The 18,796-nt window shown below is 40.3% G+C and overlaps 1 protein-coding gene across 5 annotated transcripts in view; it reads right to left on the bottom strand.

The window, feature by feature from the left end:
- The window catches only part of Socs5 (suppressor of cytokine signaling 5), a 33,874-nt gene that overhangs the window by 8,086 nt on the left and 6,992 nt on the right, over positions 1–18,796 (bottom strand). Inside the window, exons 2-4 of one of the 5 annotated variants that reach the window (XM_055619342.1) lie at positions 13,868–14,237; positions 13,550–13,632; positions 10,820–11,093 (exon numbers count right to left, since the gene is read on the bottom strand). The exons of 1 other annotated variant lie outside the window; for it this stretch is intronic. The gene's annotated coding sequence lies outside the window, so the exon portion shown is untranslated. The remainder of the gene's footprint in view (positions 1–10,819; positions 11,094–13,549; positions 13,633–13,867; positions 14,238–18,796) is intronic. 3 more of the 5 variants (XM_055619355.1, XM_055619348.1, XM_055619369.1) reach the window with 3 other exon arrangements.

Genomic DNA, 18,796 nt, shown 5'->3' with positions numbered 1-18,796 from the left:
ACAACCAACCTTTTCCTTAATTCCTCTGTGAACAGTTCTGTCTGGCCCGGTAGCTGGGGTTCAAATACAGATTCTCCTCAAAGTGTCTGTTCCCCAACTTCTTGCTATTTGTGGGCACCTCAGATAAGCCAGTCCATCAAGGACTCAGGTTACACAGCCGTTGACTAAGAGGGATGGGAAGTTACATTACTTAGTTTTTCTGTCTCCACAGAAGTCAGACTGGTCCCATCCACACCCATGTCCTACAGCCTCACAAACTAGGCTACATCAGGCTCTTTTGCTGCTCGAGCGCTGAGTATTTCCTGATCAGCTGGTTTCCTGTGCAGGACCATGGTTAAGGCCCCCATTTGCACCCAGGAGCACAGAATTGCCTTCCTTCTCTACTAAAGGCTGGACTGGAGGGCTCTCTTCTGTCACTTTTACCACTTCTCCCATCCTCTCATTTACCTCATTTACTTTTAGGTGAGAGGCTAACACAGAGAATGCTGCCTCAGCTCCCTTTTTTGGTTGAGCTTGTTCCCTTACACAAACATCTCCGCCTCAGATGCATTTCTAACTACACACGGCAGAGGCCAGGCAACCTCTGCCTTGCTTGTGGATAGTTGTGACTCTGAGGTGCTAATCTCAAAGACTGCAAGAGTTCCTCTCACCTTCAACGATTTTCAGGGCGACTCCATATTCAGGTGGTGGCCCCTGCTCATCAAGCAGGCATGCCACCCCATATGCCACCGAGATGCCGACTCCGGGAGTCCTCCCAGTCACTGCTGATCCGATGGCTCAGCCTTAGCTGCCTGTCTCACTACCCAAAGCAAGAGCCATGCAACTGCTGTCGCAGAGGTCTCACTAACACACACACCGTACAGGAAAGGCCAACCTATCAGAATGTCCTCCTCAGATGCTCCCACTCAGGCTTCTCGGCCGCGCTGCACACAGCCAGTATTCTACATTCACTCCCCTACAACACATCTCTGGTTCTGCAAGGTCCCTATTCTGGTGGGTGCCAATGTTCTGTGACAAAACTTTTCTTGGGGAGACCCAACACATGTCTACTCAGCCCGGATACCATTATAAGCCAAAGTATGGATACCACCAAAGTCCAACCTGGTGAGCCATGAGATTCACAGCAGCTACTTTCAGGAGCAGAAATGACTCAAAGACAGCAGCATCACCAAAGCCCACCCCAGCATGGGTGCCAGCTCCCAAATGTAGAAACCTGGAGCCCACTGCACAGCCTACAGACAGCTCCATATGGAGAACATCCTTTCCAATGGAACTAGTCTGCTCTCACAGCCGTCCTTGCAGCTTGACTCAACCCCTCTGAGGGGACACTCATTTTTATTGCTTACTTTGGCAGGGAGGGGCCTAGTAAATCTGGTCAGTTTCAGTGGCATCCTGAAGCCCTTTCAGGAAGCTTCCTGTACGATGGAATGTTACAATTTGGAGGAAATTTACAGAACTACAAGGCAGCTTCTAGCCTGGAGCCCCTGGACTGGGATCAAGAGCATGTCAGAGTTTTTAATCCAGAGACTCCCCCATCTGCATCAGGGCAAAATACAAAATTGTCTATTTTAATGGCAAAAAGAAATTTTTCCTTCCTTCCTTCCTTCCCATTTGGGGAAGACAGTGGGGCCTGCTATTGTTTTGTTTTTGTTTTTTAATGTGGAAATGCTATAAGGGGTGGGATTATAATAGCAGTAAATTTTAAATTGCTGATAGTAAGGCAAAAATAGTTGCAAAAATCAAGAATGCATTTCAAATATCTTAATGTCATATTTGAGTTTCTGTTGCTAAAATTTTGGAAATGTACTTAGTTCAGAGCAGAAATCTTTTGGATCTACTTTACAGTTCTTTTCTTTGTGGTTGCAAAGGGCTAAAAGAAAGTATTAGATGTCGAAAGTGTACCATCTTCTAGAATAAAAGTGCATGTCTGTTACAATCTTTCACATTTCTATACCTATGCCAAAACAATTGTCTAAATATTTACTACTTTTCTCAAGGAGCTATAATTTGAAATGAGTTTCATAATGTTTCTGTAAGTTAAATGGCATTTGTTGAAAACCTGTATTTAACAGAATAAGCAAAAAATGAGAATTAAAATGAGGTCAACTTTCACTACTACAAAAATTTACATTAAAAAAATCTAAACAGGACAAATACACCCTCACACCAAACAGTATCTATTATACATTTCCTAGAAAACAAAGTAATTGAAATAGTTTTCAGGAGTTCATTATAATGGAGCTACCCCAGGTTTTATGAGAAATAGATTCAGTAAGTTTTAAGATATTGCATGCCACAGTGGGTAGAAGACTACAGCCCAACTCAAATAACTCCTCGATGGCTAAGTACAGCCAGACTCAGCTCAGTAAATCCTCTCACACATGAAGCACTTCAATGACGATAGGAAAAATTGGGAGCGATTAAAGTATTTCTGTCAAGTCAGTATAGGAGATGATTCTTCAGGCATTTTAGTGTTTGGAAAATGATAATACAATATTAATACTACCATTAACGCTGACCCACAATACTACAGATGCATAGCTGTCATATTTATAAACACTTTAGAAGAATCTCAGAACTATTTCAAAACATTATTTTCCATCACCTCAACACTATGCTGTGATCCAGTCTGTGTAATCCAATTAGATGACTGTTTATTGCGGACACTGCGGACATTAGCTGAAACACATGCAATAGGTCTACATAAAACAATTGCATTGTAAGCTTAAATGAGTGCATGATTCAGCCTCCCAGGCTATACTGCTACAATGTACACAACATGTCAACAAGCGGACTGCTTGCATGTGCACTCAAAACCCGCAGAGCCCTAGCTTAGTTATGCTGCGTTAGTTATGGTATGTCCAAACCTGCTCATGCCACTTATATTAAATGGCAGGATTTAATTAATGCTGATTAACATGATGAAATGTGGGAGGACTGCAAGTCTAAGCTGAGCGATTTTGGAATACTCAATGAAACTAGTTCGATGAATTGAATTGAATCGTGTAGCGAAGATTTATAAAAATTCTAATTTTAGAATGTATCAAGAGAATCTACTTAAAAATCCCAAACTGGCCTCTTAGATGGTATATTCTGAATAGAGTTTTGTAAGATAGAACGTTGGGACCTGTAAACAGATGACCTCATCTTAACACAAGACCTGTCCCCTTAATCAAAGAGCCCAGTGTAATTACATTTGCTAAAATAAGAACTAGATTGTTATGTGTGAATCATTTTACTAAGCTCTACAGCCAATTGGTCCAGATTGTGTCAGCTAACAGCCTTTCCTCAGCATTAGGTCTACAGTGATGGCAAGATTAAGTGGTACAAAGTTTTAGTGGTCATAGAATAGCCTATCTTTGGAGTTGGTGAGTAAGAAATCTCTGGGGAGGTGATACTCAAGAATTTTGCCCTGAAGAATGAAAAGGAATGAATTATGACAGAGAGAAGAATACGTAAATGTTTGGACAGAGCAAAAGGCAGAGCATGAACAATGTAAGACAGCTCAGCCTAGTAGGTGAGGCCAAGGGCACCAGGAGGAAGCTGCAGAGGTCAGCTTTGCAGTCCACGCATGGGAAACACAAGACTGTGCTGCTATAGAAAAATTAACAGCCAGGCAGTGGTGGAGCACAGCCTTAATCCCACTACTCAGGAGGGAGAGGCAGATGGATCTCTGCGAGTTCAAGACCAGTCTTATCTACAGAGGGTTCTAGGAAGCCAGGGCTCCACAGAGAAACCCTGTGTCGGAGGGTGGGCAGAGGGCGAAGAGCTCAATTAATCACAGAGGAGATGGAGAAGAGACGTTTAGAAGTCAAATCTACAGGCTGATGACTGAGAAGCCAGAATGAAGAGTGGAAGGTGTCAAGACAACTTGGGCAAATCGCTGATAAAGGTGCTTTTTCAGAGAAAGAACACATAAGGCGTGATAGTGTCAGCAAGTTAGGGTTTGGAGAAAGACAATAAATTTAACTTTTGAAAAGCTGTAACTGAGATTACCACAGGAATATGTGAGTGAAGCCATTAGTTTGCACATATATCCATGTAACAGAATACTATACTATAGGAATGAAACTTTCTAACAATATACAAACATCTCAAAACCACATTAAGGATAACAGATCAATGCACACATTAGGAGTAAATTTATCTTTCAAACAACCTCAAAAACATAGTTTAAACATATACATGTACCTGCAGCAAAGAGATTCTGTGTGGAAGAAAAGTGTGGGTAGTAAGAGGAAACACCTGGCATTGACTTCCGGCCTCCATACTTGTCCTAAGATTATTCTACCTAGCCAGCATAGGCTCTAACACTGAAACGTGACAAAGGCACCAAACGCACACTTAAAAGAGAACTCCTGGCCTACTCTATTTTAAGTGTAGTGAGGCAACATTCCGTTGAAACGAACCAGAGTAAACTGTTATTCAAAACCTTCCTATGGATGTTCTGGTTTCATTTTCTTTTTTTCCTGGTAATGCTAGGGAGGGATGTTGGACCCATGCCTTGTGCATAGCAGGAAAGCATTCTTTGGTGAGAGTATTTCCCTGCCCTGAAAGTTCTGCTTTCTATTCTCTACCTACTACAAAATCCTTTGAGTAAGCCTGCATGACACCTATAATATTCTGCTACCACTGTAACTAATCATGTAGAATGTGCGCTAGCATGTGCCCAATATAAAGAATCAGCACTTTAAAAGTTCTTGTATTTCTCTTTGCAGGCTAAGGGAAATAAGCTTAAAAATAAAAGAAAGAAAGAAATTACGAGTCACAGTGTTACATGGACTTCATAATAATATCCCCCAGTTACAAAAGGAAATTTAAGGTCTATTTTTTTCTAATTTAAAAAATAAGTAATTTTTCATTTCCTAAATGCTATCTCCTTGTAGTGTCATGTGGTAGGAAGCTCCAGGTCCACCTCAAATCCTGTTCTTAGGCCAAACCAGCACTTTGCTTCTTGATTCAGGCAAGAGAATGAAAAGGGGAAGGCTGAAATAGTTAAACACATAGGGGCCGGGGAAGAGCTGCATTCTAGCTTCAGCAATCTACATTGCAGACACCAAGTGTGCCTCTTGGTATGAGGAGAACACCTACATCTTGACCTGATGTACACAAAGCCAGGGGCTCCCGGAAGACACACAGAGCCAAGGCTCTGGCCACGCTACAGTACTGCCTTGCATCCTCAGGGCTTATTTCTTTCCTTTGATTCTTCTGGGCCACAGTACAAATGCCAGTATCTTCTACCTGTCATTCAAGCTTCTCTAGCACTCTCTAGCATTGAGGTTTCAGTGTTCCTGAGCAGCTGAAGGTCCAGCTCATCTACAACTTAAGCTATGGGTGGCTAATCTATACACTCCTGGACAAAGTCCAGCAACATAACCCTCACTCCCTGTTTTTGTTCTTCAAAATTCCTTTTTAGTCTATAAAACACTGCTACAGTGGACACCTAGAAGACATAAATTCCTAACAAGCTATGTTTCGCATTCTATGAGAACATACCCGTCACTGAAATGTTTCTTACCTGGCCAGCCTACCTGCAGATGAGGCTTTAGGTTTAGCTGGACCCAGTGTCATATTTAAGCACTCATTAGCTGTGTGATGTCTCAACCTTGCCATCTAAAAATAGGAACAATTCCCACCTCTCCTATGTGGATAACATGATATAAGGCAGGTACAGTTTGGGGTTATAGAGTGGTGACTTCTGATGTATAATCAATGCAAGAGATGGCTGTGTTAATAACAGAAGCAAAGGCTGCTGGTGTCTGGGAGATTCCTGCTGAGTTTCTCTTGCCTTTGTCTTCCACATGCAGGGAGGTAGTCCAGTCTTTTCACTGAGCACCAGATCTATGTGTATGGAAGTCCCATCAGCACTTCCTCCACAATAAGGTGAAACATCTTAGGGCACAAGTCATCAAGGCCCCCAACACGTCTCTCTTCATACCAAAAAGCAGCTAAGCAACAAACCAGCTGAACAACAAAGCAAGTAACTTTCCGTTGAAGAACTTAGTGGGAATCTTAAATCCAGAAAAGGGTGTAACGGGGAAACTGTGAGCTCATCGAGGCCCTCCTAATAACCTACAAAGAACACTGTGAGTGAATGTGCTCTAGACTGCCTCCTTCCTTCATAATGCCACAACCTCAAGTGTCAAGGAACACCACAAGACACGTCTAAGAACGCAAGTGCCTCTGAGAACACTCTCCTTTTTACTTTTATAAAATTGCTTAGGATACATTTACCACTCATTTCCATACTTACAGACAACACTCTTTTAGCCCAGAGTTTAGTTCTAAAGAGAAATAACTAGCTTCAAATAATTTGACAGCTTGCAATAAATCCAAGAAAGAAAGCACTCAAGGTAGTTTCATTTTTTTATTTCTAGTGACTGAGCTGCTCTCCCACAAGAAAAAAAAATGTAAACATCTTCAAATCAGTCTGTTCTTCAGAGAGCTGACTGAGAATGGTGCTGGGAAGGGGAAAAGCAAATCAGATGTTTAGATTCATTCAATTAAAAAAATGTGAAGCATACTAGCCAAAATTACAGCTATAAACCCAAATAAAACACCTTGTTCTATGCACCACCATGCAACAATTTTATTTTGAAACAGGACAATCAAAAACCTTTATTTTGTTAATGAACTGAAATAAGCCTGACCATCAAACACTGAGAAGCAGCTTAAAGCATTTTTTTCAAGACTATGCAGGCCTTGCTATGTAGATGAGGATGGCCTCAGAACCACAGAGGTCCACCAGCCCTTGCCTCCAAGCACTGGGATTAAAGCCAGGCTATTTCTTTTAGCTATTTAATGTGTAAATGTGTGTTCTTACGGTTGTTCATAATTGTCTCTGACAAAACTTTGTTGTTTCTCTAAGTGTTTCCCTCTCTAGTTTTGCTCTGTCCTTCCTGGACCTAGGCTCAGAAAGTTTCTTTGTGACATGCACAAAAGTGGAACTGCCAGCGATGTATTTTATAAATATGTAGAAGAATAATGAAGCGAACGGAAATTATCTATTACTCCACCCCCACAAAACAAATGTTTGAGGTGAAACATGTAGAAACAGCCACTATTTGTGAGAGTAATCTTGTAAATCCGTAACATAGGACATTTATTTTTTTAATTTTATACACTCTAATTAAAAAGTCTGAATCTAATGGAGACGAACTATTCCATGTTATTCCCCAACCACATGTGAGAAACCAAAAAGAAACATATATCAGTTTTTAAATCTCCAGTTTAGCTGCTCAAATGAGAGCTATTTTCATGAGGGCAGATGGGAAGAAAAAACTAGAACCAGGGAGGCTTGTAGCAATCACACACATGCAGGCAAAACATTCACACACATACAAAAAAACTCTCAAGTTTCCTCTTTTTAAAATTTTCTATCACTAACAGAAAGTCTAAACTGCAAGTGCTTAAAATACCTTTTCCTCTCTCCCATTATTTCTTAAATTTCTGAAATATTTAGAACTTTTGACCAATTACAGTAAATGTCCAAATATTAGTTTGGCTTTAAAAAAAAAAAAAAAAGAAAAATCAAAAATTTAAATTTAAAGCTGTAAACATCACAGATGGAAGATATCTCAGAGCAATAGGAAAATTTATTGAATCAAATGCATTATAAAGAAACCAAAGAAGATGATGTTCAGAAAACATAATGAAGCTGGGAGTGCTGGCTGATGCCTGCAGGACCAATGTAGGAGGAATTTAAAGTCTGAGGCTAGCCATGGATGAACAGTGAGACTGAAGAGACTCTAGCCAGCCCCAGCATGACGAACATAGCTCTGGCAGGCCTGCCCTCCCCCAGCCTCAGTTCCCAGCATCCGCCTGGCAGCTCACAAGGATCAGAAACCCCCAGTTCTGGGGGATCTGATGCCTTCTGGATCACTGATGTCTTCAGATACCAGGAATACAAGTGATACACAGACAAACATGCAGGCAAAACATTTATGTATATGAAATAAAAATAAATTTAAAATATTTAAAAACTTATTGATAAGGAACACCGAGAGATCCCTGCATAGTTTTTGATTATTGTAATTTTATATTCTTTAAAAAATTTCTGTACATTGGATTCAATACGGATTAATTTTTAGGTTGGAAGAAAGTGCTATTTAAAGCAGATCTGAGAAAGATACAGGTTAATTTTATATTATAAACCCATGGTTATGGGTAAAATGCAGAATAAACGCATTCTTTAAAAAAACTTTTCAAGGAAGAAGGGGGCAACAAATGAAGCAAACACAGGGTCAAGGGCAGAGGACAATTAATGGGAGAGCAACACGGATTCAGGTTCCCTCAACACTAGCTTAAGTCTCAAAAGTCCTGGGGTTTAGCTGTAAGGTACAGTGACTTGGCAGTAACACGCAACGTGCATTCCCTTGTATACAGATGTGCTGCTTACAGGCAAAGCAGCTGAAATAGACGTGATACAGTGTAATACTGACAGCCAGTACAGCCTGGGGGATAACCCTGGCCCAAATAAAACAAGTGCAAAGTGTCCAGTTCTCCTGGACACTTGATCCTACATCTGTGTACTCTAAGATGCAATTTTGTACTGAACAATGGGAATCTTGTCCCCATTCTGCAGATTACTAATTATGTGAGGAAATCACAATGCTACTCCTTTATTTACATGTAGGATAAAATGTAACTAATAATAAAAATTAAAAAAAAAAAGAAGTCACTGTATTGCTATGTTCCTTAGGCAAAACAAAAACAAAAAAAGGAAAACCTTAGTTTTCTGGGCATGATGAATTTTATTTAATAAAATTCACCTTGCTCCTCAAGTTAACAGGGATTTTTTTTCCAGTATATGTGTAAGAGTGTGTATAGACAGGCTGGGCCCTACCTTTTGAACCTGGAGCTCAGCAAGTGAGCTAGGATGGCAGCTGGCAAGCCTCGGAATCTAGTTTCTGCCTCCCCAGTCCTGAGGTCACAGGTACACGTTCCTACACACTGGTTTTTCATATGGCTGCTAGGATCCAGACTCAGGGCCTCATGTCTCTAACCGCACATGGTTTACTAATTTACTGAGGGAGCTACCTACCCACTCCCCCAAGGAAAAACAGAAAATTCAATGTAAGTTGAATGTCCTCCATGTCCTCCACCTCGGTTAAACTGTGTGCTCTTGTGCTTATAGTTTTTGTTTCTTTTGGTTTTTGTACTAATTCTCACTTCCCTAAGTAAGCTTAATCTTTAGTCTACCAGCAACCTCCAAGTCTGTCCCAATATGGCTGCTCTTCATTGCACAGCAAGTTCCTAATGTCTAAATTTCCCAAAATGGGATGTCATCTGCCTTGTTTCTACTGTATTTTGTAATATATATATATATATATATATATATATATATATATATATGTATATAATGTATATTATATAATATACATAATATCTCCCTCTTTAGGAGAATTTTATTTTTCCTCCACTCAATGCTTTGACCTTACTCAGCATGACCTTACTCAGCAGCCTTTCCCCTCCAGGATCTGTCTCTCTCTACTTTTGTTGGCACTTTCCTAGATTTCTCTATCACTGAGTGACCTTGGCCTCCCCAGACTCTTGACTGTGCCGGCCCCTTTCCTCTGAGGACACTCAGCAGCTACAGCACCACATGCCCAATACTCACTTCATTTCAAACTTAACTTCTTATTCTGAAGCCCTTTCCCCACTCTGTTCTCCGCCATTCAATTTTATTTTCAAACCTATATCATGTTCTGTCGTCTTTGTGCTGTTTTTTTTCTACAAGAATTTACAATTAATACCCCAATTTGTTCTTTTCAGATTGTTTCAGAGACCTCAAATTCATTTCTATAGAAAAAAAAATACTCCAGAGAGGAAGAACAGGCTTATATTTTGTGTGTGTGTGTGTTTTCTTCTTATATATTTTTTAATAACCTAAAACCTAGGTAAGGTATAGGAATTTACATCCAGGTTTGGTGTAGGCATAAAGTTTACTGTGTAATTTAAATGCTTATTTTTGTACCTCCCATATCTGGTTGCAATCCTTATTCTAAGAATCCTCCTGTCTCAATTTTGTGTAAATAACTGCTCCCCAATTGTCCCCTGATCTGCCAATAAAGCAGCTTACTGCCAATCGCTGAGCAGGAGAGAGACTAGGGCTGGCCTTCCTGCCAGCCAGGGGAGGTGGAGTTAGAAGAGAAAATAAGGGATTCAGCCACAGACAGAGGTCCAAGAGACATGAAGAGTGGAGCTGGAGAAGCTACAGAGTACAAGTATCTCTGGTATGTATGCTGGGAGGAAGCCGGGTTAGAGCAGAGGCTTAGGAACAGAGGATAACTGCTCAGTTCTTATGCTGTGAAGCTTGTTAAAATAACATAATAGAGTCTCAATTACTTGTGTAATGGCCTGGTTAAGAAAGAAACTGAGATCAAACACAGTTTTATAAAAATAACTTTAGCAGTTTTCAGTGCTCTGGTCTTGGCTCAGGCTACTGATAATATCACCAGCTGATGTGTGGCATGGTCACTGAGCCACAACTCAAAACTTTGTCCAACTGACTAATAAAAAAGCCTCCATAAGATTCGTACTTACACTGCTCCATATGTATCAGATCTGAATAGATAGTTGTTTGAAAGCTTGACCAGACTCTTCAGTAAGAGAAACGGAATGCTCTTTTGTACTATGTGACTACTACAAAGAGGCCCCAAACCAGAATTTCCCTGGCAGGCTAACCACTGATAATCAAAATTTCAATAATTACTGCCAATAATCTTCCATCTGAAAGTAAAGGAATGAAGTTCAATTTTCTTACCAGTCAGATAAAAACTATTCTCTTTAGTGCCAAGAAATTTCTATGAAAGCAAACCTGTCAAGCTTCCGCTGCCATTTTCCTTCTTGGTATCATGGCAAACACTGCACTTCAAATGAACAAGGATGCAGATTGCATCCTGTGTCTTCACAGCATAACTGGTCAAGCTCTTAACACAGAACCTGTGTTGTGAGACGCAGCACTGCACTCCCCACTCCACCTGTCACCTTTCAGGTCGGTCACTGGGTGGCTGTCACTGTAACTTCATGTTATCTTCGTTTACGCTTCAGAAGTTGTGATTGGGAGATGTAGCAGAAACTTCTAGAAAGATCTGAAAGCAGATGATGTTTTTAGCTGCACTGTACTTTAAATATTTCTTCATGAAAACGTATCCTAAAGAGATGGTTTATGTTTGGAAGTAACAAAGAGCTATAAAAAAAAAAAAGATTCTTGATGAATACAAATAGAGCTATTTCTCAGAGTAAAACAACCTGCGTGAACCACTGTTACAGTGTTCACCAAAATCAAGCAGGATTAGCATTCTATACATAGACAGTTGACAGTAATATCTGTTACAAAAGGTCAAGCCAGAACAACTCTAAGCTTTAGACCTGAACCTTGTAAGCAGAAGAAACTCTTCTTTTAAAAATGAACAATTTCATGTATGTATACAACACACCTTGATCATACCCACCTCCCAGCTCCCCACTTCCACGTCCCTGAGCCACCTAACTCATCCCTTCCCACCTTCAGAAAACAATCTTAACAATTACTGAAGAGCAGCCAAGTACAAGCACTATGCTTACTTTATTTGAACTACTTTATTTAGTTCTCACAACAGTCTTATGAGATAAGCGGCCTGACGATACAGGCCTATAGTCCTAGCTACTTGAGAAGCTGAGATAGGATGATCACAAGTTCAAAGCCTGCCTGAGCAATAGCACAAATTCAAGCCCAGCCTAGGCAATTAAGTAAAATCCTGTCTTAAAGTAAGTAAAACAAGGGTGGGAAACAGCTCTGTGGTAAAGCACTTCCCACCTTGCATGACAAGAGACATGTTCAACCCCGGTACCACACAAACAAACAAATCTACACAGTAGCTGCTTACTATGGTGTTGATAGAAAAATGAGGTTCAAGAGAGCAAACAACTTGCCTTCAACTATGTAGCTCTTCACAAAGTCTACCAATAAATAAAAATGAACCACTGTCTCCAACCTCAAGAATAAGAACGAGCTGTGCTCATTGGCAGATACAGCTGATAAAGGTTTAAGCTACTAGACCAACATGCTTTGATACTTTCTAATCTTAATAAAATGTAAAAATAGACGGCCTTCCATATTAAGTCCTTTCTAAGTTTACTTAAACTAAAAACCTATTTCCCCAGGCACAGTGAATTTCTAGGTCTGCAACTGCTAAAGAAAATACACTCTAGAGTATTCACATTAAAGCCATTTTTTGAATAAGTGGATGAATGGTATCACCCCAGGGTCTATTTATTTGTCCATCAACCATATCTTTTATCTCTCAATATAATTCTGTAGATTTCTAAGATGTTCTATACATAGCAAATATATAAATCTGAGTCACTAAAGTAACTTTTTGAAGAATTGACAGGTCTAGATGTTTAAGATGCTAGGGACAGACACTGTAAGTTATCATCTTCTTAGATGCAGTAAACTGCAGTTCAGTGAGAAAGGGCTTGCTTGCCCAGCATCTGCTGGGCCTTAGGCAAAAGCCTCACCCAGAAAACAAAACAAAGAGAGGAAAAGAAAAATTAAGAAGACTCAAGCAGGATGAATATAAGTTCAAGGTCACCCTGGGCTATGGTAATTAACAAAATTAAAAAAAAAAAAAAAAAAAAAAGAGCCCAACTACAGTTAGGACTGGAATAAATGGGACTGGCTAGACCTCCTGCAGGACAGACATAAATTTAGGCCCTACACATGGCCCTGATTTATGATGGCTCACCTTAGGATTTTCTGACTTTATAAGGTCCAAAAAAAGGTTTCCCATTTAGCAGAATTTATACTTCTAAGTCTGGTCTGTTTTAGGGTCAGCAGCATGCACTGATACTCTCCCATGTTAAAAATGAAGGCAAAAGACTTGGATCACTAATTATGACATATCAAAACATTTTTTGAAATTAGAAAACAAGCAATATAGAATCATGATCCCTGAAAGGAGGAAAATGAGTCAGGTGAGCCTAGGATTGCTTGTAACTGATTGCTTGGAATCTCCCAAGTGCCAATGCTCAAGGGTTTGTGGCACCTGGGGCACGATTTGCAGGGCAGATCACAAGAGGAATCTATGAGAAGAGTTGAGAAATAGGGATGTGAAAGTAAAGAAATCTTACAATATTCTTGAAAATACTTCCACAGAAAAGTATATACTGTACTGCTCAAGAAATTTGATCTAAATAAACAGATGTGTGTGGAGATTATATATATATATATATAAAATCTCCATTGCTATAAAGGACTCAGAAAACTAACATAAAAGAAAATTCTAATAAAATGAGAGACACCAGCATGAATAGGGAAGGCACACACTAGAGAAAAAGTTACAATTTAGTAAGCAGAAAACTGGCTGTTTTGAACAAACGTTTCACAAAGGAAAATATGCAAATGACCATAAGCACATGATAAAGTACTCAATTATCAATAATTGCCAGAAAAGTAAAGTTCAAGCCACAACATGATTGACTAGACCACTGGGGAGGGAGAGTGCAAACGACTCAGACTAAATGAGGGGCATGTCAGTGAGTTTTATGTTTCCTAACAACATACCCAGCTAAGACACCTTACGGCAGTGGTTCTCAACCTCTGGGTCGATCACTCTGGGGGTAGAATGATCTTTTCACAGGGGTCACCTAAGACCATCAGAAAACACAGATATTTACATTAGGATTTAATTTTTTCTCTTCTTTAAATTAATTTTTATTTTTTATATTAATCACAGGTTATTTACTTTGTATCCCAGCTGTAGCCCCCTCCCTCAATCCCTCCCAATCCCACCCTCCCTCCCTCCACACCATGATTTATAAGAGTAGCAAAGGTACAATTCTTAAGTAGCAACAAAAGTAATTTTATGTTGGGGGGTCTCACCACAACATGAAGAACTGTATTAAAGGGTCGTAGCATTAGGAAGGTTGAGAGCACTGCCTTAAGGGGACACATTTACTTTGGATCCCCTATGGCCAGGAGGATGTGGGGAAGCTGGACATACAGCTGATGCCATCAGAAGTCACCCAGCAGAGAAGGAAATGTCTGCACTCCATGGTAACTCCCACCTCCTTCAGAACCTCAGGGATAATCCTGCCCTCATGAAAGGTGGGGTAACCTTTAAACAGTTCTTCCCAGGGGTGAACTTTCTCATCTCTTGGGGCTTTCTCGATCCAGTCAAGATGAGAAATTAACCGTCACAGATTGTAAAATGGGAAATCCACCCCAGAAACTGTCTTTCCAGCAATTCCACCTGTAAAGACAAAAAAGAACCCTGCCATAAGGAGATATAAAATGTTCACTGCAACTTTATTCCTAAGAGTGGAAAGCTGGGAACAACCCTTTCCACAACAAATCACACAATGCTTGCAGCTTAAAAACAAACATACAAAAACCTACCATCACCTGTAACACAGAAGAAACTCAAAACATCACATTGATCAAAAGCCCAACAGAATATACTGCACAACCCCTTTTTAAACTTCTACAACAAATAGACTTAGTCTCTCTCTTTGTGTGTGTGGGTGGTATGCATATATGAGCACCTGTGCATGCACAGAATACATCAGAGGTCTTCCTCCATTGCTCCTCACTTTATTTTTTTTCAGACAGAGTCTCTTGCTGAACCCTTTCATCTAGATTGGCTGGTCTTTAAGCCTATGGGATCCACTGTCATAGTTATAGACACGAACAGTCACACCTGGCTTTTTATAGATGCTGGGGATCCCAATATGGGCCCACATACTTGGGTGGCAAAATCTTTATGCTGAGCTATCCTTCATACCTTTCAAAATCATCTTATATTGGGAAAAGAAAAATCAGAACATGGGTTGCAGGTATGGAAAAAACAGAAAACAAGAATTGCAGGGCACAATAAATTTGTTAAGAGAGTACAGAACTGGGTGGCATGCTGGCTCAAACCTGTAATGAATGCAAGGTGGAAGCAAGAGGATCAAAGTTCAAAGCCAGCTTCTGATACATGAGACAGGTAAAAAGATAAGTTTTTTTAAAGTATAATTAGCATGTTTGTGTTTTACTGCATGTATAGTATATGTCCATTTTTTTAATGAAAAAAAAAATGAACAAAACCTGTAATCCTGTCTTCTGTCTGTCTACCCTTTAGAATGTTTTTTTTTTTTTTTTCCAAACTGGACTGAAGATTATGCATATCAGAATCACCTGGCCTCTTCCTACTTACTCAACCAGAATTTGAGACTCATAAAGCTCTCAAGTCTAGGAACTTTTAAGAATGACTGATACAGAGATACATAGTAACAAAATGAAGAAAAACACAGGATTTAGACTGTACACAGATAATCAGTGTTGTCTAGACTGTAAACAGGCATCACAAACAGAATAAACTGTCATTTAAGTGCTGAACTGCTCTTTGTTATTATCTCTGTTCATGTTTGATTTTCTACTAAACTGCCGCTCCAGGGAGTCCCCCAATTTTAGTTTCCAGTCACCTACCTATTCTAATTTCTTAGGTACCTCAATTCAAACTGCTTCAGTCTGGATTAAGAATGTGACACCCCACCTCCACCCCCGCCAAAGGCCCAGCTTTTTAAGGCCTGATCTCCAGGTGGCACTATTAGGAGGTGGCAGAGCCTAAAGAGGTGAGTCTAGGGAAAGGTCCTTTGGTCCTCAAAGAGGATTGAGACTCTTTCTCTTTTTTGCTTCCTGGTCAATAGATGGGCAATTTTAACCTGCCACTCACGCCGACTGTGATGGGGTACATCACTACAAGCTCAAAGCAGTGAGGTCATTATCAGACTAGAACTTCCAGAGCTATGAGCCAAAAGAGTCCTTTCCTCTTTGTAATGAATAATTTATGTGCTGTGTTACAGTGGCAGATGCTGTCTTCAATCACTGTGCTACTCTAGTTCCTTGCCTTTCTCCTAACGCTCTTTTTTTCTTGCACTGTTTTCCTGCCTTCCTTCCACTGTCACTCCTTCCATGCCACACTCCGGTCTGCTTTCTTTAGAGCTGAACTTAAATTTGTCTTTTCATGAAACTCAATCACCTATGAGATTCTTTCCACATTCTTCACAGGGCCTGAAGATCTTGCTCCTAACAGATGTATTTATTTCATTGAAACTGGACATCTCAATCTTACTGTCTCATCAATTCCTTCCCCTAGTTTAGTGGTTCTCAACCTGAGGGTCACGACCTCTCCAGGGGTTCATGGAAACAGCAAATGGATCAAATGGATCAATTAACCTATGGATCAAATATTTACTTTATGATTCAAAACAGCAGCAAAATTAGTTATGGAGTAGCAAAGGAAATTAATTTTATGGTTGGTGGACAATACAAGATGAGGAACTGTGTTAAAGAGTCCAGCTGTAGGAAGGTTGAGAACCACGGCCCTAGTTACAGGAGCCCTCCATTGAAGGAAAGCTGCAAAGTTTCAGCACTCTTCAGATTCCTCTCAGAGCCTCAAGTTCTAACAGGCTGGAGGGCCAGGGAGGAAGTGGCAAAACTGCTGGCTCAGGGATACTCTGGACTAGATTTAGAAAAAGTCTTCAAACTTCCATGTCTGGTTAGAGTACCCGACAGCCCAAAAGAAACAGAGATCCTAAAAGCAAGCAGATTCAAGGCCAGTGGGCAACACCTTTAATCCTCAGGACTTGGGAGGCGGACACAGGAATGTTTGTGAGTTTGAGGCCAGGCTGGTCTATCAGTGAGTTCCCGGACAGCCAGAGCTACAGAGAGTAAGAGTTTTAGATGGCAGTAACAGGTAAATATTTTTAAAATGTTTATACTTTTGAACTCAAGTGCCAGGAGTTTCCATGACTTTTTGTTCTGAACTCATTATCATTTGGAAACTATGGTTATTATTTGCAGTACTTCAGGATTTTCAACAATAAACTATATGCTTTCCCAATCGTGTCTGTAAATAGGACCAGGCTCTCGGTCTAGTCCTGTATGTTAACTGACATCCTGGTCATGTCATGACTTATTTATCTGTGGACATGTAAACTCAACATTCCCCTCTCTGGAGTTTAGATATGGAACTCTACTGCCAAGCCATCCTATGCTCAACTTGTACCACCTCCAGCACCAACCCATGCCTAGACACTGGATTTCCCACATTTCTCTAAATCCAGGTGTCATTTCTACTCCACCACCAAAAATTCCTTGGTTCAGACTATCAGATAATTTTTTTCTTATACAAAAGCAGTCTTAAATGACATCCTTGACTGTGATTTCCTAGTGAGAGGTCAGACAGTATCATGTCATTCACTCACTCATCTTGTCGTAAGCAATAATTAGTGGGTGGGTAAGGTCTCCACTTTCCTTCCCTCCAGAGTATTCTATTTATTACCTCTATGGTCGTTTTATAAAATCCAAACAGTCCTACTTTCCAATGCATGTAGCCAAATCACAATCTAAATGCTAACACAGCACCAAAGACTCTGCCTCACTTGCTCCCACTCCACCCTAGATATGGTCTAACGTCATTTTTTTAAATTCTCATTTAGAAAACTCAAATTTTACCCATCTCCTTAACCACACTGTGCCCTTTCATTTTTAATAATACAGAATAAATAGTAACCTAGCCCAGGTTATTTTATTTTTATGAGCTCCCTTATACTATTTAAAGCCAGTAGCTAACCTTGTGCAGAAATAATGAGTGAAGAAACAATCAGACAATACAGCCAACTCTCAATTAGCTATTTTCATAAGCATATTAACACCAACAGCACAGACTAAAAAGAAGAGTGGAAAAGACGCCTCAACTCTGTGCTGATGTTCCTTCGCCTGTGTCCCATATGTTAACCTCCAGAGCTGGACTTTCTCTGGGCGCCCAACCAACTCTGCTCACTCTCTGGCCGTCCGGACTGTTACCTTAATGCTTCTCCTTCCCATGTGTTCTCTCCTTCTGTTTCTTCCCTGCCGCCTAAGGTTTGGATGCCCTCTGGCTGTCTTCCTTTCACAAGAGCATCAGGGGTTCTTTATCCACCACTCTCATGTGCATGACATTGAAAATTCACAAAATAGTTTCACATACACTTACTTCCACACAGAACAGCATAAATGTGCATACAGAAAAGACCATGTCTAGCGAGAACTGTTCCAGTATGCTCTTGTGGTTTCTCTGAGCTTTGAGACCATTCTGGGGCTCCATTGCTCATGTACCTATTGATCTCCGCCTGCTCTGCCCAAGCCTTCCTTCAGTCCAGAACAACTTCTGCCTTCTCCAATGCAACTGTAACATTTGTCCCTCACTACTCACTCCTCCAGTGATCCAGAGATAGTACTCCTTTCTCCGTGCACGACATTTTCCTCGTTAATGATTATTCATGATTCAGAATTTCATAAAGCCATCCAAAGAAATATCCTATGGATGGCTAAAACAGGATTACCAATTTTAAAGAGCAAAATTACACAGGAAAACATCCCTGGTTTTTCTTGAATAGGATTTTTTTTCTTTGTAAAATATATTTTTAATTTTTAAAATTTTATGTTTTACTTGCACGCGTGTCTGTGTACTGTGTGTCCCTGGTGCCCATGAAAATCAGAAGAGGGCATCAGATCTTCTAGGACGAGAGTTATGAATGGTTATGAGCTGTCTTGTATGTGCTGAAAATAAAACCTGGGTGCTCTAAGCCAGCAAGCTTAACCACTAGGCCATCTCTCTAGCTCCCTTTTTTTCTGTTCAAAGTTTTGCTATGGCCACGTGCCACAGACTAGAGTCAAATCTGTGACAGTGCTGCCTCAGCCTCTGAATGCTAGGATTGCAGGCCTGACCCACTATGCTCCTATAACCCAAATGTAGGGAGACTGAGGCAGAAAGACCTCTCAAGT

The sequence above is a fragment of the Psammomys obesus genome, unplaced genomic scaffold, assembly GCF_907164565.1.
Source record: "Psammomys obesus unplaced genomic scaffold, mPsaObe1.curated_primary_1811, whole genome shotgun sequence".
NCBI lineage: Eukaryota > Metazoa > Chordata > Mammalia > Rodentia > Muridae > Psammomys > Psammomys obesus.
This window is presented reverse-complemented; position numbering and strand designations above follow the sequence as displayed.